General features: G+C 38.0%; 1 pseudogene; it reads right to left on the bottom strand.

Annotated features, from left to right (window-relative positions):
* On the bottom strand, positions 1 to 27375 carry LOC114704456 (annotated as a pseudogene).
* Between the last annotated feature and the right edge of the window lie 282 nt (positions 27376 to 27657).

Raw genomic sequence — 27657 nt, 5'->3', positions numbered from 1 at the left:
TTAGAACTTTCTGCCACTGCCATAGTTGCTGCTGCAGCTGCTGCTGCTGCTGCTGGAACCACCATAGCTACCTTGGTTTCATGGTTTTACCACCACCACAAGGGCCAGAACTTCTGCCTCCAAAGTTTCCTCCCTTCATGGGACCAAAATTTGAAGACTGATTGTGGTAACTGCCAAAATCATTGTAGATTCCACCACCTTCAAAATGGCTTCCATCATTACCAAATCCACTATACCCATCCCCATTGCCACCATATCCACCACCACCACCACCAGAGCTGCCACCAAAGCCACCAGGACTGCTTAAGTTTCCCCCTCAACCAAAATTGTCATTGCCACCAAAACTGCCTCTACCACTACCACCAAAGTTTCTGGAACCAGTTCAACCTCTTGGGCTATACGAAGTACTAGCCATCTCCTGCTTTGACAGGACTTTTCTTACTTCACAGTTGTGGCCATTCACAGTATGGTATTTCTGAATAACAGTCTTGTCCACAGAGTCATAGTCATCACAGGTGACAAAAGCAAACCCTCTCTTTTGTCCTCTGCCTCTGTCAGTCATGATTTCAATCACTTCAGTTTTTCCATACTGCTCAAAATAATCTCTCAGGTGATGTTTGGTAAGTTTTAGGTCTCCTGAAGGCCTCTCAGCCGATGCAGCAAACTGAATCAGACTCGAATCATACCGAATTGGAAAGCCCAGGTTTAATGGGTAAAGTGTTCCTGGGTGATTCCCCTGCCCCAGAAGAATCACGCTGGCTTGTCTGTTTCCTGGGATGCCATTTGTATCCCTTGAGGGAGTCGTTTTGAGCCTCTACCTCGGGGAGGAGCTATGTTTGGCCAGCTTTGAAGGGGCCAGTTGAAGGAAAGAGATGGAGAGGGGAGTTGAGGTGGATCTTCCACCAAACTCCTTCCAAACATTCCAGACTCTTTGGGTACAGGGATGTGAGGGTGCCAGGGGTTGAGGTGGAGCTCCCACGCAAACAATGTTCTTCAGTGTCTTCTTTCAATACCGCCAACAAAGATCTTTTTCACAGTTAAGTGGGCACCCAGTCTCTGAGAATCTTCTCTTGGCACAGCTCTCTTAGGTTCCACAACTCTTCCATTCACCTTGTGTGGTCTTACATTCATAGCAGCATCCACCTCCTCCACAGTGGTTTATGTGACAAACCCAAAGCCCCTGAATCACTTGGTGTTTGACCTCTCATTACCACGCAATCTGTGAGTGTTCCCCATTACTCTAAACGACTCCTCAGGCTCTCTTTGGTGTTGCAAAGCTCAACCCTCCAATGAAGAGCTTCCACAACTGCTCTGGCTCCTTGGGAGATTCTGACTTTACACAGGACGGCAGGGAAGTGAGTGAGCCTTCAGTGATTCTTTCTCGGGTGCCAACATGCAGAAAGACAATATTTTAACTAAATACAATACAAATTTCCTGTTCAGAAGTGAAGAACATCTAAAACTGTATTACAATAATAGTCTCCCTTTCTTAAAAATAAAAACTATGCTAGAAACATAAGTTGACTCAGTCCTGAAGGGTTCATCTCAGTTCTGGTCTCTCAGTCTGTCATCCTATCAAATGTGGACAAAAACTACCCAGACACTGCTCACAGGGGAGATATGTTCTTTAAGGTTGTATTGGTGACTTTTCTATCTCTGTGATAAAACACCATGACCAAAAGTAGCTTATGGAATAATGAGTATATTTTGAGCTTATAGGTTCCAGAGGAATAAGAGTCCATGATGGTAGCAAGGCATGACAGCAAGCAGTAGGCATCATGACAAGAGCAGAGAGCTAAGAGATGACATCTCCAACAACACGCAGAGAGCAGAAAACAGAGTGGAATTGAAGCAAGGTTAGTGACTCTGAAAGCCCAGACCCAGGGACATGCTAACTCTAGCAAGGCTGTATCTCCTAGAGGTTCCATCACTGCCCTCAAACAGCACAACCAACTGGGGGCCAATGAGAGATAATTCGCATTCCAACTACCACACTTTGCCTTGGCCACTTAGGCTCATAGCCATACCACAGTGCAAAATGCATTTCACCCAACTTCAAAAGACCTCATATTCTTTCTCAGTCTCAACATTCTTTATAAGCCCAGTCTCTTCTGAAACTCAAGGCAATGCCTTATCTGTAGCCTTCTGTAAAATCAAAAAGAAAATTACATATTTTTATCATCTACCACTCTGAAGGGTAGAATGAGGGCATAGTAATATGGTGGTTTAAAAGAAAATGGCCCCCAAAGGGAGTGGCCTTCTACTCCCACCCCTACCGGGAAGGCTCCCCTTCTCCAAGACCGCCCCCGGCAGACCCTGCAATCTCCAAGCCCTGCCCCCACACCCATCATCGCCCCAGACCCCAGCCACATCCTGAGACTCAGAGGCTGGCCCCCAGCTCCCATCCTGCCTCGGACTTCCCTTCTGGACAAGAGGTGAGTACCTGGGCTCAGCCAAGATCCCATCCCTGGGCACCAGCCACTCTGGGGAAGACCTGCCCAACTTGGCCCCAGGTTCTGGCCACCGGCAGGATCTCTTCTACCCCCACCCCTACAGAGAAGGCTCCCCTTCTCCAAGACCCCTGGCAGACCCTGTGATCTCCAAGCCCTGCCCCCACGCCCATCATCTCCCGAGACCCCAGCCACTTCCTGAGACTTAGAGACCAGCCCCCAGCACCCATCCTGCCCTGGACTTCCCGTTCTGGACAAGAAAGAGAGACTTCCTGAATCTGTCAGCTCTGTCTGGACCAAGTGTGCTAAGACCAAGAACTAACCACAAGGAGATGGGCAGATGTCAAGGCAGAAATACATACAACAAAATGAAGAGCAATACAGCATCACCAGAACCTAGTCCTGCTCCAACATCTAGACCTGAACATCAAAAAATTGGGAGGAGAAGAAGAAGAAGAAGAAGAAGAAGAAGAAGAAGAAGAAGAAGAAGAAGAAGAAGAAGAAGAAGAAGAAAACAGCAGCCTTATGAATAACATCATGAAGAAGGTAGAGGCTCATATAGAGGAAAAGACAAACAAAAAAATGGGAAGAACTCTATAAAAAAAAAAAACTAGAGGAAAGGACAAATAAAGTAGAAGAAAACAATAAAGTCCTGGAAGAAAACAATAAAGCCCTGAAAGAAAATCATGAAAAAGCAATGAAACAGATGAAGGAAACAGTCCAAGACCTGAAAAGGGAAATACAAAAAATGAAGAAAACACAAACAGAGGGAATGCTGCAAATAGAAAATCTGAGTAAATGAACAAGAACTTCAGATGCAAGTATAACCAACAGAATGCAAGAGATGGAAGAGAGGATCTCTGGTGTTGAAGATACGGTAGAAGAAATAGATTCATCAGTCAAAGAAAACACTAAAGCCAACAAAGTCATGACCCAAAATGTCCAAGAAATTTGGGACACCATGAAAAGACCAAACCTACAAATAATAGGGATAGATGAAGGTGAAGAATACCAACTCAAAGGCACAGAAAATATATTCAACAAGATCATAGAAGACAACTTTCCCAACTTAGAGAAGGAAATGCCTATGAAGATAACAAGAAGCCTATAAAACACCAAACAGACTAGACCCCCCAAAAAAAGTCCCCTTGCCACATAATAATTAAACAACTAAACGTACAGAATAAAGAAAGAATATTAAGAGCAGCAAAGGAAAAAGACCAAGTGACTTATAAAGGCAAACCCATCAGAATAACACCCGATTTCTCAATGGAGACTTTGAAAGCCAGACAGACCTGGACAGATGTAATGCAGACACGAAGAATCCATGGATGCCAGCCTAGACTAAAATACCCTGCAAAACTTTCAATCATCATAGACGAGTGAACAAGACATTCCAAGACAAAAACCAGATTTAAACAATACTTATCCACAAACCCAGCCCTACAGAAAGCACTAGAAGAAAAATTCCAACCTAAGGAAGTCAGATACACCCTCAAAAACACAGGCAATAGATAAAGCCACAGCAGTAAACCCCAAAGAAGAGAAGTACACACACACACACACACACACCCCCCCCACCACACACACTACCACCAAATATTAACAGGAATGAACAATCACTGGTCATTAATATCCCTTAATATCAATGGACTTAATTCACCTATAAAAAGGCATAGGCTTACAGAATGGATACAAAAGCAGGACCCATCTTTCTGCTGCATACAAGAAACACACCTCAAATTCAAAGATAGACACTAACGAAGGGTAAAAGACTAGGAAAAGACTTTCCAATCAGATGTCTTAAGAAACAAGCAGTGTAGCCATCCTGATAGCCAGCAAAATAGACTTCAAACTAAAATCAATCAAAAGAGATCAATAAAGGCATTGCATACTCACAATAGGAAAGATCCACCAAGATGAAGTTTCAATTGTGAACATTTATGCCCCAAATGCAAGAGCACCCACATATGTAAAAAAAAAAAAAACAAACAAAAAAATTACTAAAGTTTAAACCACATATAAAACCCCACACATTAATACATTAATAGTGGGAGACTTCAGCACCCCACTTTCACCACTGGACAGATCTCCCAAATTGAAACTTAACAGAGAAATAAAGGACTTAACTGAGTCATGGTATTCATACTTACATGCCAAGCATTTTTACTCATGGAACAATCTTTCCAGCTCTACATTTTATGAGACATTGAATATTTTCCTATACAATCAACACCACTAATCAATCTATCAAATGGTACCAGCTGCCTCTTTCATGAGAATACCCATATGCTACCCTCAATAGACTTCATCCTAGCCTTCCCTTTCATTGTATACTGTAGTCAGAAAATTTCCTGTGTCCCAACCACCTGCAGCTGCTTGGACAAGTAAATACACAGAGGCTTATATTACTTACAAACTGTATGGCCTAATGTCTCAAACTTCTAGCTAGCTAGCTTCTATAACTTAACCCATTTCTATTAATTTATATGTTGCACGTGGTTGTGGCTTACCAGTACTTTCACATCTTGCTTCTCCTGGTGGCCACCAGCATCTCTTCTCTCTCTCTTTTCTTCTTCCTGTCTATCTGCTTGAATGTCCTGCCTGCTTCTAAGCTGCCTTGACATAGGCCAATACAGCTTTATTTATCAACCAATCAGAGCAACACATATTCACAGCATACAGAAAGACATCCCACAGCAGTATACTCTCATACGTTTTGAATGTTTCTGTATGTATCACTTCATTTAATAGTAGACTGTTCTGTTGAAGCTTGGGGTATGCGCAAAGAATATAATCTAATCCAGACTTTTAAATGTGCACCTAAGAAGACTGCAGTCAAAGACAAAATTCTTTTCAAGGTTTCATAGCTAGTAATCATATCACACAAAGCCAGAGCTTATGCCTCCCACAGAGGAGACTGTCCTTTTGAATATACTGTTTCTCATGGAAGGCTTATGCTGAAGTGAAGGCTATACTTATTTCTCATACTCTATACAGCACCCAACTTACTACTGGTCTTCATTATCTCCATAGGTTCTCTCTTAGTAAAAGAAGCAGGAAAGCCAACCAATCAAGTCCATTTTCTGCCCTTGAATGAGTTATGTGACCACTCACAATGTAATGGCAAGTACTGAAAACTGGAGCCTGTGGACAGGGAGACTACTTGTCTTAGAACTTCTGGAAAGAGCATGGTAGCTACTTAATGAGCATAGGAAAGTGCTGGCAATCCTGCTAGTATAGAGTCTAGTTTACTGGCCTAGGATTCTGCAGTAAAATGACTTCTTTGCTGCTTTAGATGCTGTTGCTCAGTAGACTGCATATTGAGTAAGCAGGGTACAGACTTGAGTCCCTGATGATGTTTACTTGAGGGTATCCTCTGGTGACAGACAGCAGCTGTGCTGGTCACATGTAGGCTTCATTACTATCAACTCATGGGGTGAAAACAAGATACAGTTGATTAGAGTTGTCATTCTTGGCAATGGCTAATGTTGTGTCAACTTGGCTAGGCTATGGTATTTTATATGTTTGGGCAAATATTAATCTTAATGTTGTCATGGAGTTATTTTCAGATATAATTGATATTGAAAACATTAGATTGTGTGTAGATATTACCTACCACAATTCAACTGAGACTCTGTCAATCTGATGAAGATTTTAAGGAAGAAAGAGATTGAGATCCCCAAATGAGAAAAAAAAATCTGTAAAATTCTGTCTAAGTTGAGGGCTTGTCCTACATATTTCAGATTTCCTATGTACTACAATTGCCTGAGTTGAATGATTAAGACAAGTCTTTCCATAGGAAGGTAGATAGATGTGGAGCTAGCTGAGATATTTGTTCAATTCTAATATGTCTACTGAAGCAGAAATGAGAGCTCTAACTTTTGCCCCTCCTCCACGAGTATGTGTGTTCTGTGGACAATTGTGGGTAATTATGAATACAGAAGAACAATTTACCAGTCTATTCTTATTGTTTTAATGAGTAGTGAAAATTGCAAAAGTATATTATAAAGAAAGCACTAAAAAATGTTTACTATTCACTCATCAAATATATTTGAGCATTATTCTGTGCTGTGTTTTCTTTTAAGCCACAGTCATCACTTCCTAGCTTTGGGTTGAGACATCGTGTAGGGGTTTAGTATCTCTATCCTCGTGTCAAAAATACATGAGAAAAATGCAAACCAGAAAGGTCAAAGTGGGTAGAAAAGAGCTTTCAACGCAGGACAAACCAGAACTGTATTTGAGCAGATACTCTTTATATTAATTCATATTTACCTTGCCCAAAATGCCTTTAAGTGTTCTCTGTTTGACATGATTTCCTAAGGACTAGGAGCAAAATTTGAATAATATTTAACAGTAAGAAATCCACAGAAACTGAACTCCATTGTGCTCACGAAGAGAGCTTTCTGAAAACAACAGCAGGTCCGTAGCCTGAGTCACCAGGGCTGTAGGGTAAACAGAGGTCCGACTGAATAAATCCTCTAAAGCAGATGAGCAGTGACAGAAATATACACTGCATGTTGGGATTTAAACCATAAAATAAGTTGTTTTTGAGCATACTAAATGGCCTAATTTATTTTGCTTTCGGAAGTATTTCTTTGAAGATCTAATTTCAGCTCTCACATGACAAATGCTATCTAGCTATTGATCCTTCCAACTTTCAAGTCTCAACATTTGTTCCTCTGCTGTTTCTTTCTGACTGCTAGCTATTAGAGCTGTCATTACACAGTTCTATTCTGATACCCAGATGAAGTGCAGTGCATAAAAGGAGTCATTGTTCCAGGGGCTAGAGTGGATGCTGGTTGATCCAAAGTGTAATCTTGTCTCCTTACCTCAACCTAATTATTAAACCTATATGGTGAGTTCCGTGCACTTTTGTTTTTATCCTTAAGATTGGATTCTTCTATAAAACATAAATGTAGGTAACAATGCTGCTATTGAGAAAAACATAATGAAAATATGGTTTGGAGGTAGACTTCAAAATTTGCCAGTGAATGTGCTTCATGCATGAGATAGCATTTTGACAACCTGGTTTGCAAGTCCTGAAAGAAAACTAATGAGTCAAAGTTATTTAATGCATTCTTTAACACCTTTGTATTGCTATAGAATCTCTAGGATCTATCTGCAGGCTCCATCTCAAACCTGTTCAGGTACAAACTCTGTGTGCTTTCTATATACTTTATTACTTCTCTTAACTTAGGAATGACACAGAATTGTCTCCTGTGTCCACTCTAGCTCCCTGCTGTCAAGATAGAAGGAACTTTGTAAAATAGGTATGTTACCTTATTATCTCCTATGCCTAGCACTCAAAACATTCCTGAGGTTTTCCTATTGCTAAAATGCTAACGAAAAATCTTTATGCCATGATCCTTGACACCTTGTATTCTCTCCTACTAAAATTACCCTCCAGCTTTACCCATTTTATGCCTCCCAACATACTTTCTACTCCAGCCTCACCTTTGTCCTTTTTCCTCCCTTTAATTTTTAAAGGGCTAGGTAAAGAACCCAGGGTCTTGCCTATTTTTCAGGCAAACACTCTACCATTGAGCTACATTTCCCTGGGTTGTTTTCCTGAGTTTGTGCCTTGTTATTTAGTTCAGGCTAACCTTGTACTGGTTGTGTAACTGACTCAAAGTCCCAATCTGCCTGCTTCCACCTCTCAGGTGTTGAGATTACAGGTGTGTGCCATTTCCCTTATCTCTGGCTGGTTGTATTTTACAAGTCGTACCATCACAGGAAATTTGCATGTGCAATGTTGCTTATTGAAACATAGCTATTTTTCATCATTTACTCTAATTACTACTATCTCTAAATCCCAGTACAAATATCATTTCATTAGGACACCTGAGTCGTGCATGAGGGATTATTGTGTGTCTTGTTTTTGTTTTTGAGATAGGGTCTCACTATGTATGTAGTGCTGCCTGTTCTAGAATTTTCTATGTAGACCAGACTAATAACAAACATTGAGATCCACTGACCCCTGCCTCCCAAATGCTGGGATTAAAGGCTTCCATTTTCCACAGTTTTTCACATCCTCATTAAAATTTCTTATCTTGTGTCTTTTTAATAAAGTAAATCCCAACAAATATAAGGTGATTTATCATTGTAGTTTGTTTATATTTTCCTAATGACTAGTTGTGTTGAACACATTTTTTTGTACCTATTGGCCTTGTTTCTGGTCCTTTGCCTATTTTTGTGTAATTATCTTCTGATTTCTTTATTTATTGCTATTGAGTTTCAGGAATTCTCTAACACTTTGTATATTTCCTGCATTCATTAGGTATGTAGTCCCTAAGTATTTTCTCTCATAGATTATTTTTTTGTTTTCTTGATTCTTTCCATTACTGCTCAGCCTTTGAATTTGATGATATCCCACTTTACTCTTTTCTTACTTGTGCTTTTGGTATTATATTCCGGAAACCATTAACTAGGCCAAGATCTAGGAGCCTTTGTCACAATGTTGTTGTTGTTTTTCTAGGAGTTTTATATTTTCAGTTCTCTATTACACTTTGATATGACTTTAGGTTCCAATGTTGCTCTTCAGGACATAGATACCCAATTTTCTTGGCTTCATTTATTGAAGATTCTCCTTCTCTATGTATGTTCAAGTGAACTTTTGTGTCTATTTCTGGAATTTCTATTCAGTTTCATTTCTCTATATGTTATAACAGTGGAGTCACACTAATTTGATTGCCACAACTTTGTTCTATAGTGTGAAATCAGAAAGTGTGGTACCTTCAGCCCTGTTCATCTAGCACAAAATCAGTTGGTAGGTGTGTGTTTGTTCTCTGTATTGATTATAGGGTTATTTTTATGTTTATTTGAAAAACATTATTGGAACATTAGTAAGAATTGCACTGAATCTGTAGATCACATTAACAATATTAATTCTCCAAGTCCATGAACATGGGTGAGTTTCCATTTATTCTTAAATGTTTTAGTTTTCATCAGGGTAGAAATGTGTATGAATTTGAGGAGGAGATTTATGTATCCTCCTTCGTCTGCTGTGTCACTGTGCACTGGATATTTCCTTTTTATTTTAAACCATACATTGACTGTTATAGTTTATGACACATTTTGATTTTATAGATGCTGGTGTGAAAAAACTAACATCTAATTAATAGCATATAGTACTTTGGAACTTAAATCATGGAGAAGAAAAGCAAGTAGAAGGTGTTACCATTTAGGTTTCTACATTCAGTGATGAAACAGAAGTTGATTCAGCCAAGTTGGGCCAATAGAATTGGTCAGTCCATTTAGAGTAAATACTGTTTTACTTTGGACATGAGTTTGAGATGTTTGTGATGGATTCAAGTTAAATGCATAGCTTGGGTCTCAGATAAAAATCTGATCTTGAGGTAGAAACTTGGAGTCATCTCTGTTAGGTTGAATATCTTTGAAATCCTGATAGAGGGCAATTTCTCACAGAAATAATGCAGTTCATAATTTCAGTAATGTTAGAGCCAATTTAGGTGAGAAACTGAGAATGAAAATAGCGAGGACTTGAAAGACCGTGAATAATGAAGGAACAGAAAAGCCATAATAGAACTAGCCATTTGGACTCACCAAAGAGTGGCCTAATAAAGATTGGGTTTGATTTTGAAGAACCTCAGCAGAGAAGCATGAGGTAAAGGGGGAATGATAGTAGACACTAGAGAGTAAGAAGTGTTCAGAGAATGGATAGGGGTGAGCAAGTGTACGTCATTGTTTGCAGCCTGGCTTTCCTCCCTTAGACAATAGTAGCTTTTTGTTGTAGGGAAGTAGTGCTGTCATATCAAATGAAAAGCATCTCCTAACCCAATAAACACTCTCCTACACTTTCACGTGTGGGGTTGAATTATCCAAACTCAAGCTATCATGGCCTAGCAAAGATAGAGAGAAGACTCTGACAGAGGTAGGTTGGGAGACATGCTGTAATGGTCTCAAGAGGCTGCTTTGACTATATGCTACCCCACGATAAGCTATGCACTGCCAAGCCACAATCCAAAACAATAATAGCCCACTGTCCAACCTGAGCTGATAATGAAACAAAACAGTAGAGTGATGAAGAGGTCATTGAAAATTTCTCACAGCCTTTTATTCTTTTCATGCCACCTTTTACAGTTTCAGATAAGATAATGAAATGAGTACAATTATTTTACCCCCAGAGAGAGCACTAAGAAATGTTCAGCTGTCTACTGCCGTAATAAGGGGAGGCTTTAAATATAAAAAGCAGCTTGATCTTTTGACTTCTACCATGAAATATGTGTAATGAGAATTATCACAAATTCTAGAATGAAATAATAAAATGAGTTTCTCGAGTATCTTAAAAAATATCCTGGGATATAAATGCCTTAATCATCCATGAAAAATTTACTGGAAACTTAAGTATTTGAGAGGTGGATAACCACTGTGGTAGCCTTTGCTCAGCTGAAAATTACCTATCACCAATTTATGTGTGTACGTGTGTGTGTGTGTGTGTGTGTGTGTGTGCCTGCCACATGGAACTAGCTAGACTTACTAGTAGAAATAATTTTTAAGGAAATTACTCTGATCATAAATGAATGTATTAAAAGTGGTAGTCTTCTGTTGTTCTTTGTTTGTTTGTTTTATTTTTTGTTTTGTTTTGTTTTTAGAGACAGGATTTCTCTACATAGTTTTGGTGCCTGTTCTGGATCTTGCTCTGTAGACCAGGCTGGCCTTGAAGTCACAGAGATCCACCTGGCTCTGCCTCCTGAGTGCTGGGATTAAAGGTGTGCACCACTACCGCCCAGCCTAGTCTTCTGTTTAATCCTTTATTGCATGATTAATTATTCTGGATACTTAAGTGAAATAAATGAAGATATCACACTAATAGTATGTGGTGCTGTGTATTTTTCTGACAATGGCTAACTACTAATTCAACAACTTCTACTTTTAAAAGGTAAATATTTTTTTCTGCCTAAACTCAATTTTTAACAAGATCTATTTAAGATGTTACAGATATTGGTTAAAGAGCCATGATTGAGAAGGTGGATTATATAGTCTACAAAGGTGGCAGCTGTGTATTTATGAATGTATAGTTGTGGACTTTTGAGTATTTATTACTTGCTTACAAGTATATACTGACTTTGTATAGACTGCTCAGTAAGTATATATTTAGTCATTTCCAAAAATGAATATTATTATTCAGCAGACTTTGTACCAAAACATGATATAAAAAAGGGTGTTGTTTTCTGTGTACTGCTCTGTAGCCATGTAAGCTATTCACAAGAGATTCTAAAACGTATTATTTTCTAGAATTCATGTGTTTACAAAGTATACATTGCTGCCTCAATATAAACTGTGCCGAAAATTTTTCAGAGATACTTATATGGTAAAATCCAATTTTTATTTTTTTCAACCCAGTATTTAACTTTGACCTTGCCCTGGACTGTCTTCTTGAAAAAAATATAATCTTGACAGCAGCTGATTACTTAATTGCCGCTTCATTTCCTGTTTCCTCCCTCAGATCTCAGAAAAATGTCTACACCTTTACCACTGGCATCCTATTTCCTGCTTCACAGTTTCTACCTCTGAATGTCTAGCCTTTCAAGCAACTCATAGCACTGAACTAATTACCAACATGTCTATCACCATTTATCTTTCCAGCTTCTCAATTTGTTTTATGGAACTAAATTTCCTTTCACATCATCTTCCCTAACCCTTTGTTTCTCATTATTTCAGAGCCCTTTACAGAATATGTGTTCTTATTCTTACTTCAAATGTTTTCTATAACTACCTATTTTTATTAGTAACTAAAATTTGTGAATTTAAATGAAAAGATGAATTCAGAAATTGTGAGAACTTGGGAACTGCACCTAGTGATAAACACTTGCTTACCAAATGTGGAAAGCAATGATGATCAAGTGACCTTAATTCCACTTTTGGTGAAATACAATACTAGACTGAAATACTGGTGTTTTTACAACTTCCTTGTGTCTGCTGTGGTTATTTATTATAACACTGTACTGATACAATGGATATACTGAACTTTTTGTGGCTTAATATAAATTTGATCACTGATGACATAGGTTGGGAGGGGGAGAAAAACAGATAGAAACCCTATGTTTGTTTGACTGATGCCCGAAAGTGGAACTTTTGAACATATATGCAATAGTGAAAATTAGTTCAGAATCCCAAGGCAAATTTTATTGGTTTTAGTCACACCACTGGAGTTACTACCAACACAATTTCTTGTTAATTTTAAACTAAAATTATGCATGATTAACTGAAAATTAAATTTTATATTTACCCAATGACAAATGAATGTTATTAAGCTAAAAACCTAAACATGGTGATTTAAATCTCTATTGCTTCCTTACACAGAACTACATAAAGCAGCATTACCAAAGGCAATGGAAATTCATGGTAATTGTGCTCTGTAAAAGTTTTGGAATTTAAGAAGCACTTCATTGTTGCATTAGGCCATTTAGGATGCTCAGCGTCTCAATTGACTGTAATTCCAATCTGCTCAAGTGCCCTGTTAATGACCTTCCTTCTTCAAGTAAGGAGAGGAATTCAATGTTTATACTTTAAAAAATTCTCTACCACAAACAGATTGAAGGACATTTTCTTTTCATTCTATCTTTACCATGGCAAGGGGAGTGAATTGCTACCTCTGCATCAACTGAGGAAGCTAACCTTTAGAGACTCTTAGTGAAAGCCTGCACTCCTGCACTGAGAACGGAAAAAAAAAAAAAAAGAACCAGATCCAGGTATAAGAAAGTCACTTCACTGTTTTCCATTTCTTCTTGTTTAATTATGATTTACTCATACAATTTAAATTTAGTGCCATTTAATAAACATGGCTCTAGGTTTCCTGCAGAGGCATCACTGTATCATATAAATGGATGCCTTTCTCTGCAGAGTGAAACAGTCCTAACATGGGAGAATGTTGTTCTAAAGATTTCCTATGTCTAACTGTTACATCCAGAATAATCTTAAAACACCAATACACCAATCTCTGAGAAGTTATCAAAGAAAGCAGAAAAACTCATCATTCTTTAAATTAAAAAGATCATAGCTAACTACTGAAATTTAATGTAAAAAGAGTAGTGTTTTAAATAATAGGCCTTTCAAAAGAAACCCTAGGCCCCTAACATGATCTCTGAGCAGAAAGGGCAAGTTATCTCTCCTAATGTGCTCACTCTAAAATGTGTGATTCCAGGAATGTGCCTCTCTGTCCTGTGGGAATATGTGCTGCTGTGCTTTGCACAACATGATTCAGTATTCAGAGAAAACTCCTGAGTCAATGTAACAGCCATGTCACATAACCCTCTAGTTTCAGGAAATATCCAAAAGATAGACAAACTACATTTTTTGTAGTTACATTATCTGTTCATTGGTTTAAGAAATGGCCCAGTTGTGCTGAAACTTGCTATGTAGAACAGGGTGGCCTTGGACTAACAGATCCACCTGTCTCTATATCTCAAGTGTTGGTATCAAAGGTGTGTATTCTGGGTTCCTTCTTCCAATTATTCTTTAGTGTTATATGATGTGGGATGTTCTTCTGTAAATATGCTGTGAATGCTGTGATGCTGTGAATATGTGTTGCTCTCATTGTTGAATAAAAACCTGACAGGCTGGTAGTTATGTTTTCATTTTTTATTCTATTATTTTGTGTGTATGAGTGTTTTGCCTGTATGCATGTTTGTGCACTATGTGTACCATGTGCATTTCTGATGTCTACTGAGGTTAGAAGAAGGCATAGAATCCCCTGGGCTTGGTGTTATAAGCCACCATTTGGATGCTATGACTAGGACTCTAGAAGAGCAGTAGGTATCCTTAACCACTGAGCTCAAATGTGAAGTTCTGATGGTTTTATCTTGTAAAGTCATTGGAAACAAAGCGTATTTTTCAAACTAGAGACAAATTCTGAGCTTTGAGTCCTCTGCCTCAAGATTCAGCACAAAATAAGCACCATGAAAAAGGCCCAGTGGCTAAAGTGATTAGTGAACACTTTAGTGAGTATGAGTATAATGTAGCTATTGGGAAGACATGGCAATAATCAAAGAGAGTGAAAGAAGGATGCTGTGGTAGGAAAAGAGAATCCTATAAAAGTTAATAAAGGTAGATAAGTACTTATTTGACCAGAAGAGAGCCTGTCTGATACTAGTGCTCTGAAACATTAAATAGAGCACACACTTCAGAGACACCTACTTGAGCTTGAATTTCAACCCTACTGCATACTCTCCATATTGGACAATTAAATTGCTCTGGCTGGGCGGTGGTGGTGCACGCCTTTAATCCCAGCACTCAGGAGGCAGAGCCAGGCAGATCTCTGTGAGTTTGAGGCCAGCCTGGGCTACCAAGTGAGTCCCAGCAAAGGCGCAAAGCTACACAGAGAAACCCTGTCTCGAAAAACAAAAAACAAAAAAAAAAATGCTCTGAATATAAGAAATGGAATAATATTTTGTTGATTTATATAAAAGAAAAACATGTAGGATAAGGAAGAGCAAAGGACTTGTCCACTGATGTGTGGTGACTGTAAGATTCAAATGGAATCTCCTCCACTATTGGGCAAGCAAGGGGCTGCTCTGGTAGGGTTTTCAGTGAGAACTAATAGCTGTTCTCTGCATTGAGTGGCACCATCAGGATCTTTATCAGTGCTTCCAAGTTGTTTTATTTTTTTAACCCAAATAAGGACATGACATGACCACTATAGGCAGTTGTGAAGAAAAGTATTGGACATCAACCCAGTTAGCAGGAGAAGGGATGCAGTCTTAGAAAAACTTCAATGTTAAGCTGAAGATTCTCAACTGGATCTTACAGGGAATGTGGGATTTTGTTTTGATTTGTTTAGTTGTTTCTTAGAAAAATATAATATACATTCACTATAGCACAAACCACAGATATGAAAGTCAGTACATTTCTACAAACTATGTGTGTGTGTGTGTGTGTATATATATATATATATGTGTGTGTGTGTGTGTGTGTGTGTGTGTGTGCTTGTATGTATATGTATGTATGTATGTATGTATAAATATACATACTGTGCAAGAAGCAGGAAGAGAGGAATCCATGATGATCTCTCTCTCTCTCTCTTTTTTTTTTTTTTTTGGTTTTTCGAGACAGGGTTTCTTTGTGTAGCTTTGCGCATTTCCTGGAACTCACTTGGTAGCCCAGGCTGGCCTCGAACTCACAGAGATCTGCCTGGCTCTACCTCCCGAGTGCTGGGATTAAAGGCATGCGCCACCACTGCCCGGCAATGATCTCTCTCTTAATGGGTAGTAAGTAAGCATGAAACTTATTTGCAAAAATGTTATTTAATAAAGACATTTCTTTCAGTGGGATGCAAAATAGAAATAAGTTAGTGAAAGTTAATATTTAGGTAAGTTATACTGAGTGCAGGTACCCATGGAGTCCAGACAAAGATGTCAGATCCTCTGGAGTTCAAGTTAGCAAGTTAATTATGAGCCACCCAGCATGGGTTCTGGGAAGCAAATGCATCCTCTAAAAGAGCAGCCTTTGACCTTAACCATTGCTCCATCTCTCTAGCATCAGTGGAAGAAATCCTAAATGCCTGCATGTATAGGTGAAGCAGGATGAGTTTGTCACTGATAATGTTTGAGATTAATCATTATATTTTGAAATAATATTTTAATAAAAATATTTTACTAAAAAGCAAGCATGTGCGCATGGCAACAAATGTAAAGGTAGAATAAAGAAACAATAGAAAAATGACTAAAGCAAAACTATTTTTCCTGGTAGGGTATTCTCATGGCCCCTCTTTCCCACTCTCCCTTTCCTCCTTTCCTCTCCTCTGCTTGTATATCCTCTCTCCCCTCTCTTCAGATGTATCGTGTATATGTGTATATGCAGTACAGAGCAGATTTACTAGCTTTAGGAATATGATATGATAGTCTACTGAATCACCCTTTATTTTCACTTAATATGAACTTAACAGGAACTGACATTAACAATAAATTCAGGAAGAATCACTTTCAACATTATAGATCTTCTGTAACTGAATTTTATTGTGTGGCTGTGTCATTTGATTGTAATTTTTGGCAGTGTTAGGCATGAGGCGCAAGGCTTTGTCGAGTACTCTGCTTGGTACTATGCTCGCTATCCACTGAGATACATTCCAAGCCTTCACACCCTCTAGCACTCAGCTATATCCCTCAGGCCTCAGATTTATTCTTACACAACCCCTCCTTTCCTTTTTTTTTTTTTTTTGTTTTACAAAATTGTTTTTCCAATTTTTATTTATATAATGCTGTGATACACTTCACACTAATGAAGAATAGAGATGTGGAGTTACATAGTAATTACTGCATTGTTTTGTTGCCTACTGTAGATTTCTGCTCAGAAAACTTTGGCTAACATTATTCTTGTGTCAACAGCATCAGAGAGTGACCAGCTCAATGCATTACCACCAATATTCTTTAATATAATTTTCTTTTAAAAATAGTCTTTGACAAGTTGATAGATTTAAATGGTATGCCCTTTTGTTTTGATTTGAATTTCTTTGATAACTAGTAATTTTGAATGTTTTAGGCTTGTTAGTCATTTGTCATTTTTATTTTGTACATTTCGTGTTTGTGTCTTGACATTTTTATTGCGGTATACATTAATTTTTGTTATAGACAAATGGAGTTGGAAATAAAAGCAGGCTGATAGAAAGGAAGTGACTAATAAGTACATGGAGCAACTAAAGCCAACTCGTGCGAAAGGTTGGGGAAGAATGTGTTCTTACTGTATTACTGAGCAGTGCAATTTACAGCAGCGAGACTGAACACTTTGGTATATCAAGAAAAGCACAGAAGAAGAAAGAACTATGAAAATACACACATTTCCAGCCTGAAATGAGTCACACAAACTGAGAAAGGTTGGTGAGCAATGAGAACAGCATCAGGTGTAGAAACTATTGGACATCTTGTCCAAGGAAGAATGTCACATGTTATTAACAATGGTAATGAAAAGTGGGAGCATCTGCTGGCTCAGTTGTGGGAATATTTCAAATGGCATCTGAGAGTGAGATAGGCAACAGGCAAGCCAGTTACTGTGTGTTCTGTTGCATTTAATGGTTATTTCTTGCTTCATTGACTTTATTGTCCACTGTGATCCTGGGCTGCTGGGCCAGCTAGGCAGAGAGAAGCCAACTTTTGCAGACTGTGTGGCACCATCACTATTCCTGCCAGAGAAAAGATCCTTGTGATTCATGGCCTTACGTGTGAGTGTATTGAGACCTCCTTTATGAGCCCTTGTCCTGCTCAGGTGGCTTATTCCCAGTGTCTCTCTTCACTGGTTGGCTACAGCCCTGCCTGCATGGGGGGGGGGAGAAATTTGCATTAATGGCTGATTTCTCCATGTGTCAAGCATAAAATCAGCTAAGGTCGGTTTCTAATAAGCTAAGGACTAGCCGTTACCCAGTTCTCACAAATTTTGTCATTCTCTACCATAATTCCTGACATTCACTGAGTCACTTCATACTACAGATATTTTTTAGACTGTCATTACTAAATTTTTCGTCTTTCTTTTCTTCATTCACTAAGAAATCTTATTTTGTTTATTCCTTATGGTAGGTGCATACATGCACCTTTAGTGTCATTTTTACTGTGAGCTAGTGTTTATGTGTATATGTGTGCATGGAGGTGGTTGTCCATGCAGATACCTATACAATGTGTGTGTATACACAGGTACCAAAGGTCAACACTGTGTATCTTTCTTGATTTTTCTCCACCTATTTTTTTATGCCAGTCTCATTCTCTGAACCTGTAGCTCACCTCTTGGCTACCCTGCCTAGAAAGAGAGCTCCAGGCATGTGCCTGCCTTTGTGCCTACACAGTGTGTTTACCAGTTCCTGACACAATGCCAGGGTTTTGTTTGCCTATCTGTTTCTGCTTTGTTGTTGTTGTTGCTGCTGCTGTTATTGTGTTGTGGTGTCTTAAACACGAGAGCCAAGAATTCTCTTTCAGATACTCCTGATTCCAAAAGAAGCTGTTTACTGACTAGCCTCTAGTGCTTTCCTTTGTATAATGAAAGCACCAAGTAAAGTTTAACAGGACTTCATTACTTGCTGAGCAAGATTAAGAATGAAACCACGAAAGAGATGTGTCTGGAACAAGTCTGTAAAAGGGTATGTTGTACATGGCCAAAGAAATGAGAAAAAAAATACTGTTTTAGAAAAGAGAAAGGAAAGAGGAACTACCAATAGGGATAAAGGAGGGCAGCAGGGAACAGAACACTAAGAGACAGGAAGGCAGAAATGGGCACATCAGTGTGTGGCTTTAGTGCTTGAGAAGCCTCAGTGAGAGCACACATTGGGTTTAGGGTTTTGTGTTCTTATCACAGATCTTACTGAGAAAAGAGAGAACCAGCTTTTATTGCCCTATGCCTTTCCAAAAGAGGCAACCTCAGTTTTTCAAGAATGGATGATATTTGCCTCACATCTCCGAGAAAAAAAGAATGTCAAAATTTATCAAGTTGGGCCTGGATATTTAAGTCAGTAGTAGTGTGGTGGCTTAGGTTGGGCAAGGTTGCCATGAGTGCTATCTTTAAGACCCAGAAAAAGAGGGAGAACAGTGCAATGGAGGAAGACAAGGGGAGGGGAGGGAGGGGGAGGAAGAAAGAGATCGAGGGAGAGAGGAAGGAAAGTTCTCAAGGTAAAGACATTTTTCACCTGATTGTACACTGGCTATTATTAAGATCTTATGTTTAAAGTATCATATTCAGCACAAATATTAATGGTGAATGATTTCCATGTTGTACACTCATTATTGGATTTTAGAGTAGAAAACTTTGAATCAGTAGGTTAAATTTCACACCCTAAAGACTGGACTTTTCAAATTCTGCTACTGATATAACACTACAGTAACTTTAGCCTTCTTTTCATTTTTGTAAAATCCTTGATGACAACAGCTTCTACCCATATGGTAGAATTTTGTAAATAATAATTAACATTTGGAAAGAATTATAAACATGTTAACAAAAGCAATTTTAACATTTATCTTAATATGTTTAACTATGTTTCTTATATTGGCAGCCAAAATTTACCATAGCATTAAAGCCTTACCAAGTTAATTGACCACTTATAAAATTGAGGACCAATCAAGCATCTTTTCCCAAATAAAGTTAATTATCTGCTCAATGCTCACATTAACCAATTTATACATAACTGTCAATTTTTTCGAAAGTTTCAATAAATGATTTTAAAAGCAATGAAAAGTTGTCCCAGTATAAAATATAAATTTTACTATCAATAGGAATGTTGTAAAAGTGAGATTGGGTAATAGCTTAACAAAATATGTTCCACAGCCTCTGACAAAGGAGATGATTTTGAAGGTAGACCAATTAGAACCTTAGAAAAAGCAAGTCAACAAAATGACTCCAGTGGTGTTTTTAGAGGATTAATTAAGTGCTGGGTGTATAGCTCAGGGGCAGAGCTATTTTCTCCAGCACTGGAGAAAAAACTGGAGAATTACTTGAGATGTGGTGCAACTAATTCTTGGGAGTGAATGAGTTAGTAAACATGACTGCAAAAACTTGTGCTCTCTGAGGAACCTCGGCATGGCACACAGGGAGGAGTTAGCTCATCTGGGTAGAAGTTCTCTTTAGGCAGCAGTCTCAGGCTGTAAACATACAGAAAGGGGAAACTGCAGCTGTTAGTATTTGCAAACACAGGTCAGTTGTACCTAAACTTTGGTACTTGCACACAATGCCAACACATCTTTCAGCCCAGAAGAAGGATTTATTCTACTTCTGACCCTCACCACATAAGTATGAGGGAGCTTTGCTATCCCTGGGGGAAGGAGGTATTAGTCCTTGGCAGGGCCTTGCACATAACAAACAATACATATTCACTGAGAACGTCATCTGCCCTTTACACAGTCGCTTATGGCGTGCTTGGCTACCCATACTTATATTCAAGTCCAGTGCCTATGCAATTACTGATACTATACTTTCAATCCTCAGGGCTTTTTTTGTTTGTTTGTTTGTTTTGTTTTGTTTTTTAGTTTAAGAGTGAATATGTGAATTTGTCAACATGTAGGGAAGAACTGACCATGGGTGTCCAGTGCAAAGTGATGCATTTACAACACAATCCATGCACCTAAGGCTCAGGGAACATCCTGGAAGTGGGAACAGAAAGATTGTATGAACCAGAGGATCAGGATATCTGCTATGAAATACTGTCTTCTGTATATAACATAGACACTTCACTCGTGAAATTTCAAAATATGATCACTTAAACAAGACCAACACAGCAATAACATCATGGCAACATAGCCCTACCACTCTCATTACCAGTCTCATAAGCCCTACCACTAGATGAAGAACTACAAGCAATTAATAGTTACTGAGTCGGGGAGAGACAATTTCATCCATTTGTATATTGTATTTTGATTCTAATTCATGTCCTAATTCCCTTCTTTTATCTTCCCCTCACTCTGGAGCTTTTCTCAACTTGTCATATTCCTCCTCTATTTTTATCACTTTCTCTGTCTGTCTGTCCCCCATCGATCTATAAACTCAGTGGAAATATGCATATATATCCATTTATGTATACAATATATATGTATATATGTGTGTATTTATGTATATATGTATGTGTACATACGTGTACATACGTGTATATATACACACATATATCTATACATAATTGCACTGAATTTAGTTATGGTTGTTTGAATGCATGTGCATATGGGATTGTTCATTAGGTCATTATTTACTTTTTTATAGTATTTTTATTTTATAATTAACTTAATTTCACATATCAGCCAAGGATTCCCCTGTCCTCCCTTCTCCCAACTCCCAGCCCCCCCTCCATCCACCTCCCCCTTATTTACTTACCAGTAGCTTTATGTCTGAAGAAAAATGACTCCCACTATCTTGGCAGTAATTAATTACCAATATCTACTCAGACAGAGGAGAGTTTTTGTGAGTCCCTCCTCCCATTCAAGAGGAAATGTTGACAGGCTCAGTCTTGTACAGGTCTTGTGAAGTTTTTCAAAGCTGCTATGGGTTCACAAGTGCAAAGGTCTCGTTGTTCTCAGAAAACAGCTTTCACAGTGCTCCATCCTCCAGCATGCACATTTTTTCTAACTGCTCTCTCTACAGGTTCCATAGATCTTGAGAGAAGGTGATATGGATAGCACTTTTCTCAGTAAGGAGATTAATTATGAGTCTCTATTTTAACTACTTCTTTGCAAAAAGAAGCTCTCTGACCAAGGTAGAGAGAAGACTAATCCATGTGTATGAACATAAATGTTTAGTTCCTATAATATGCAATAGAGGTGCTTTGTCTTTTTCCTTTTCTATTTTTATCCCATTTATTTGCTTCTTTTACTTCCATAAGTAATCCATCCAGAACAATATTGAATAAGTGTAGAGAAAGTGGGCATTCACATATGTGTTTTGATGTTTCCACATTTAATACAATGTAGGTGATAGGTTTGAGTACATAAATATCATCAATGATGCAGGAACAATTCACTTTTGTTTACTTCTACACTTGAAAACTTAGAGTTCAAAGACTTGTTCCTATATTTCATATATATTATTTTTGCTCAGTCCCTTCCAAATGCAGTCTCTATAAACTGACCCTTGAGGGTACAATGTTGCTTTTCCCATGCTGAAGTACTTTGGTAGAAATGAAAGGAGCTACTCTATGGGTAGCACTTTGTCTCAGAAGTGAATTTGATGAAGCAGGTATATAACGCCATTCATCACTTCAATAGTGTGGGAATACAGGTTTTCTTAGTCAGCTTCCTTGATTTAAGTAATATCTTTAAAAGGCTACTTGACTATCAACTAGTTCTTACTAAACAATGTTTTGATTAGCAAAATTGGAGAAATTATTAATAGGGCTTTCATAGTGGTTTGTTCAAATTCCAAGTGAGTATCAGTAATTTCTTTTTTCATCTAGTGTCTGAACTGGAGAAATTTTTGCTGGAAGAGCAAGAAAGTTGGCATTTGCATATCTCTGGTTGGCCTTTAACAGAAAGACCATTTTGAAATAATTCTTCTTCTCCTATCCCTCCTCCTCCTCTTATTTGTTTAGTTTGTTGGAGTTTGTTTTTTGTTGTTGTAGTTTTGCTTTGTTTTGTTGACAAAATCTCACTATGTATAGCTCTGGTTACCTTCAAATTCATAATGATTCTCCTCCCTTAGAGTCCTAAGTACTGAGGTTACAGGCATTAGTCACTACACTGAACAAATTGTTTTCCTAGAAGGAATCAAAGTAATCCTAGCCCCCTAATAATATTCCTACAGAGCAAATGCTCGAAATTGGCTGTGTCTCTCTACTATTGAATTTCCACCTTCATTTCATTTCATTTACATTCAAATCCTTTATATTTCAAAATGTAAAATCACTTCCAAAGGCAGAACACTATAGGTTGTCATATCTCTAGTTATCTACTCCTAAGGGATCACACATCATAATGGAAAAGGACAGCCTTTGACCTCATTATTCACACTGTAGGTTAGACTATTATAGCACTTACAAGGCTTTGAGGGTTCATCTTGGTTCTGTCCTTGACTGAGTTGAGAGACACCTACAAAACATGTCTCAGAAAGTTTATAGGAATGTTTCTAGAGATGGCTAGAATGTTTGATGACTAAGACCTAGTATAGGACAAAGCAGGTAAGGGTGCTTCCTGTTCGCAAGGCTGATGACCTAGTTACATCCTTTGAATCCACATAGTAGAAAGAGATATACGACTCCAGTTGTCTTCTAATATCCACATGTAGGCCTTCACACACACACACACACACACACACACACACACACACACACACACACAAATCAAAGTAAATTAATAAGTGTAAAACATTTCTCTTTAGACAGGATCTCACTGTGTTAATTACAGTTGACCTAGAACTTCCTATGTAGAACAGGCTAACCTAAGACTCAAAGATCCATCTTCCTTGTCCTCCTGTATGCTAGCATTAAAGGCATGCATGACCATGCTTGGCCAAAAAAAAAAAAAAAAAAAAAAAAAAAGACTTTTCAAAGTAAAGAATGTTTGTCTAGAAACTTGAAAGTATATTAAATTCTTTAATACTCTGGGGTTAGAAAGAGGAAATCAGAAGATACTTGAACCCCTAAATGATCAGACTATATTTTTCTTGAGAGTGCTTGACCTTTGTTCTTACTGTTATCATAGAAATAGGACTGGCAGTTCACCTTTGAACAGGAAATGGTAATAGTAATTCTTAAAGTTGCATTCAAGCTACTTTTGACCCTTACTCTCTGAATCAGGCAGCCTCTTGATCTGAGTAGCTATTCATTTCTCCAATTCTAAAGCCTGACTTGTAGAAACATCTAGCCTCAGATTATGTAAACCAGTCAATAAACTCTTTGTATACATATACATATATCCATCCTATTGGGTCAACTCCTGGTTACCTTGGTTAGTACAAAGCAAGAGCCATTCTTGATTATGAAAGAAAAGAACAAAGGAAAGTTACAGTGAAGGAAGCACCCCAGTAAATCAGTCTGATGATTCATCAGAATCTGGTATCATTAACATAAAAAGTAGCAAAAAAATATTTTATATTATTGGGGTAAATAGCACAGTCATTTTAATGCGATAAAAATGATAAAAAATAACTATACATTATCACACTAAATCTGTAAGTTAAACTTCTGAATTTATCTTAATTCCACTCAGTGGATGGAGTAACTGAAATTATTAGGCATCAAATAAAATGAACACTTCAACGTGGAATTGTTTCATGAAATGAAGTTTTCTTACACAAACAAACAAAAAATCCTGCACCGCCTGTGAGAAGAATCCAAGCTCTGACTACACCACAGAAGTGGGATGTCACAGCCATCTGTGCTCAGCACAAACCAGTGCAGAGGATTTCAGTTCATTTGGCCCATGATAATATTGGTAAGAAAGGCAGAAGTGGTTACCCTACCTTAGTTTAAACACACAGGCAATTGGGAAGCTGTTTAACAGCTATTCAATAAAGGACAGGAAGAACATAAATATCACCCCCTTAGGTCCTAATAAAATAATATACCTGGACATTGATCTTCAGTTACTATGTAGAGATGGTCAGATAAGTCAGGCATGAAGACATACACTGGAGGCAGGAAGATTACAAGTTTAAGGCCTAGACTACATAGCAAAATGCTGTGTTAATCCCTACCACAAAAAAAAAAAAGGGACAGGCAGCTGTTATGAAAAGTGTCAACCATGGCAAAGGTCCCTTTGGTCATCATCCACTCCCATTCTGAGAGTACTCTATGTCATTCTGAAGTGAGCGCTATCTGTTTTCTGTACCTAGGGAAAAGAAAGCCAGACCTGGTGGTGCATACTTATAACGCCAGCACTTGAGAAGTGGAAGCCAAAGGATAAGGAGTTCAAGGGCATCCCTGGCTAAATAAATAGTTTAAGACCTGTCTAGGCGGCGTGAAGCCTATCCTATAAAACACAAACATTTAAAAAGGAAAGCATAAGTCATCAAGTTAAGTCTTTTTGCCAAAATCATGAATGTAAATCTGATCAACCACTCTAAGTCCAATTTACCAGCCTTCAAGAAATGTCAACCCAAATGCCAGTTCACAGAGAAAATGTTAATGATACCACAGGATGCAAGCATTCACACTGTGAGAAATTCCATGAGATGAATGGCCTAGTTTCTTTCTTTTTCTTTTTTTTTTTTTTACATTTTTTGTACATTTAGTTTTTAAATTGTGTGTGTATGTGTGTGTTTGTGTGTGTTTGCATGCCCACACAAGTGTTCCATGTTGTCTGTGGGAAGGACAGAAAATAACTGGCAATGCAATTGATTATTTTTTTCCTTTGTGTGGGTTCTGACATTTGAACTCAGATCATCAGACTTTGCAGCAGGCAACTTTATATACTGGAACATCTCACTTCCCCACATGATCCACTGATAGACCCCAAGTGATGGATAAATCACAAAGTGGAGGAGTATTATCAAATACAAGAGACAGATGTGGCCTGCCAATATCTTATTCTATGAAATGATATAGTGTATTGACTTGCTTCAGCATAATTCCATCAAGGGTTAGTGATTTAAAAAAAAACTGATAAAACACTAACTTTGTGGAGTGAAATACCATCTGAACATAAATTTTAAAACTAAGACCATTTAGGATCCTCTTCCCCAGAAAGAACATGACTTAGTGTTTCCTCCATGTCCAACCTGTCACCCTAACATCCACCACCCCTGAAACATGCAGAAGTGATAAAAATAATTCCTTATTGAGACCACTGAGGTCTAAGTAAGTAAGTCATGGAGCCAAATTTCAAATCCAGGTCTATCTAGTTCAAAGAAAATACATGGGTGGAGAAATGTGAGGCCAAGAATGAGAGAACATATGTGAGGAATGAATCCCAATGCACAAAACAACTCTCCTAGATTAAACTATTGTTCATATTACATCGATTCAACCCCTTTCCAACCTTGATTTAAATGAGTATCACATTAAATTATTGAAAGAAATCTACACTCATTAATTATACTAAAACTATACTTCCAAAGTCACATATTCCTTTATTTTTTACATTGTCTCTTCTTTTGTTTTCCTAAACTCCCTGGTGGCTTTATCAGAGAGTAATAAAATTAGTTTTTATCAATTCAAATTCTTTAACCTAACCTTCACCTAATCTGCTATAGAACATACATATGTATATAGAGAGATGGTACAGACATGTAAAACTCTATTCCATGGAGAAAACTAGGGCTATTTTTCTGTTTTAATTTTCCCTTAATAATTTTAGATGAAATAGCTCCAGTATGTTTGGGAATTATTATTGTGAATATATTAATATTCCAAGGTTTTCTGTTTTATTCAATAAAAGCTGCTAGATATACCCAAATTTAGGCGCACTTTTATCTGAGAAGCCCTATTCTCTTGATAAGCCAAAATCTTGCCCTAAAATACTCAACACAATAATTCCAAGCACCATAACTTTTCCTGCAGGTGACTTGAACAAATGTTTCACCAATGAGCAAATTTGCTACATTTTATACATGGTGTTAAACATGTATCTTACTTTCCAAGTGTGCAAACTTAATTGAGTACTACACTAATTTGCAGTCCATTTCTGTGCTAAAACACCAGGACCAAAGGTAACTTGAAGAGAGAGCTTATTCTGACTTAAGGTTCTAGAGTCTTTAAAAGCTCAAAGCCCACCAAAGTCTAGTAATGTACTTCCTACTGCAAGATGGCACCTCCACATAACCTCTCCAAAAAGTACAACCAACTGGGGAATGAATGTTCAAATTCCAGAGCCTATGCAGGAAATTTTTCAATCAAACCACCAAATTCCACTCGTTGGTCCCAACAAGTTCATGGCAATATAATAATAAAAATGCATTTAGCCCAACTTCAGAATTTCTATATATTCTCATAGTATCAACAGTGTTTAAAAGTCCAAAACCATTTCTGAAACTCCAGACAATCTCTTAATTGTAACCCCCTGAAAAAAATTACAAAGCACATGAAATAGTTCCAATATATAATGGCACAGAATGTGCATTATCATTCAAAATGGGAGAGTTGAGGTATAGTGAGGAAATCACAGACCAAAGCAAGAACTTCTTACCACTCTTAGCTACTACTTGAATGGCATTTTAAGTTCTAACAACACGCAACCACTTTTCTACTCCAAAATTTCAAAGTCTTCCATATTCCTCCAGAAACATCACGGTTGGGTTCTTCACAGCCTCAGCCTACTGTCTATTTATTTACTGTCAGTTGCTGTGATAAAACATCATGACCAACTATAACTTAAGGAAGAACTTTATTTTGGCTCAAGATTTTATAGAGATGAGAGTGCCCATGGCGGGGAAGCACACCAACATGTAACAACAGCATCAGGAGGAGAAACTGAGAACCCACAAAGCCTAGAGAGACAACTGGAAATGGTGTGAGGATTTAAACTCTTGGAGCCTGCCCGCTGTGACGTACTTCCTCGCACAGGTTGCACCTCGCCATAACCTCTCCAGAAAGCACTACCATCTAGGGACCAACTGTTCAAATGCCCAAATCCGATGGGGGAAATTTTTCATTTAAACCACCAAATACCTTCCATCTACTCAGTGCCTCTTCTCAGTTATACCGCATGTGTTAGATGCACCCTAATGTCTTTGTCTAGCTTCCGGAACAATCAGGGATTCTTTTCAATAGCACAATGGTTTCATAATATATATTTCTATGACCTTTGCTTCCATTTCAATCTTGAGTCTACTTTTCCAGCTTCTTTTCTTTTTCTTTCTT

The sequence above is a fragment of the Peromyscus leucopus genome, chromosome 14 (assembly GCF_004664715.2).
Source record: "Peromyscus leucopus breed LL Stock chromosome 14, UCI_PerLeu_2.1, whole genome shotgun sequence".
Taxonomy (NCBI): domain Eukaryota; kingdom Metazoa; phylum Chordata; class Mammalia; order Rodentia; family Cricetidae; genus Peromyscus; species Peromyscus leucopus.
This window is presented reverse-complemented; position numbering and strand designations above follow the sequence as displayed.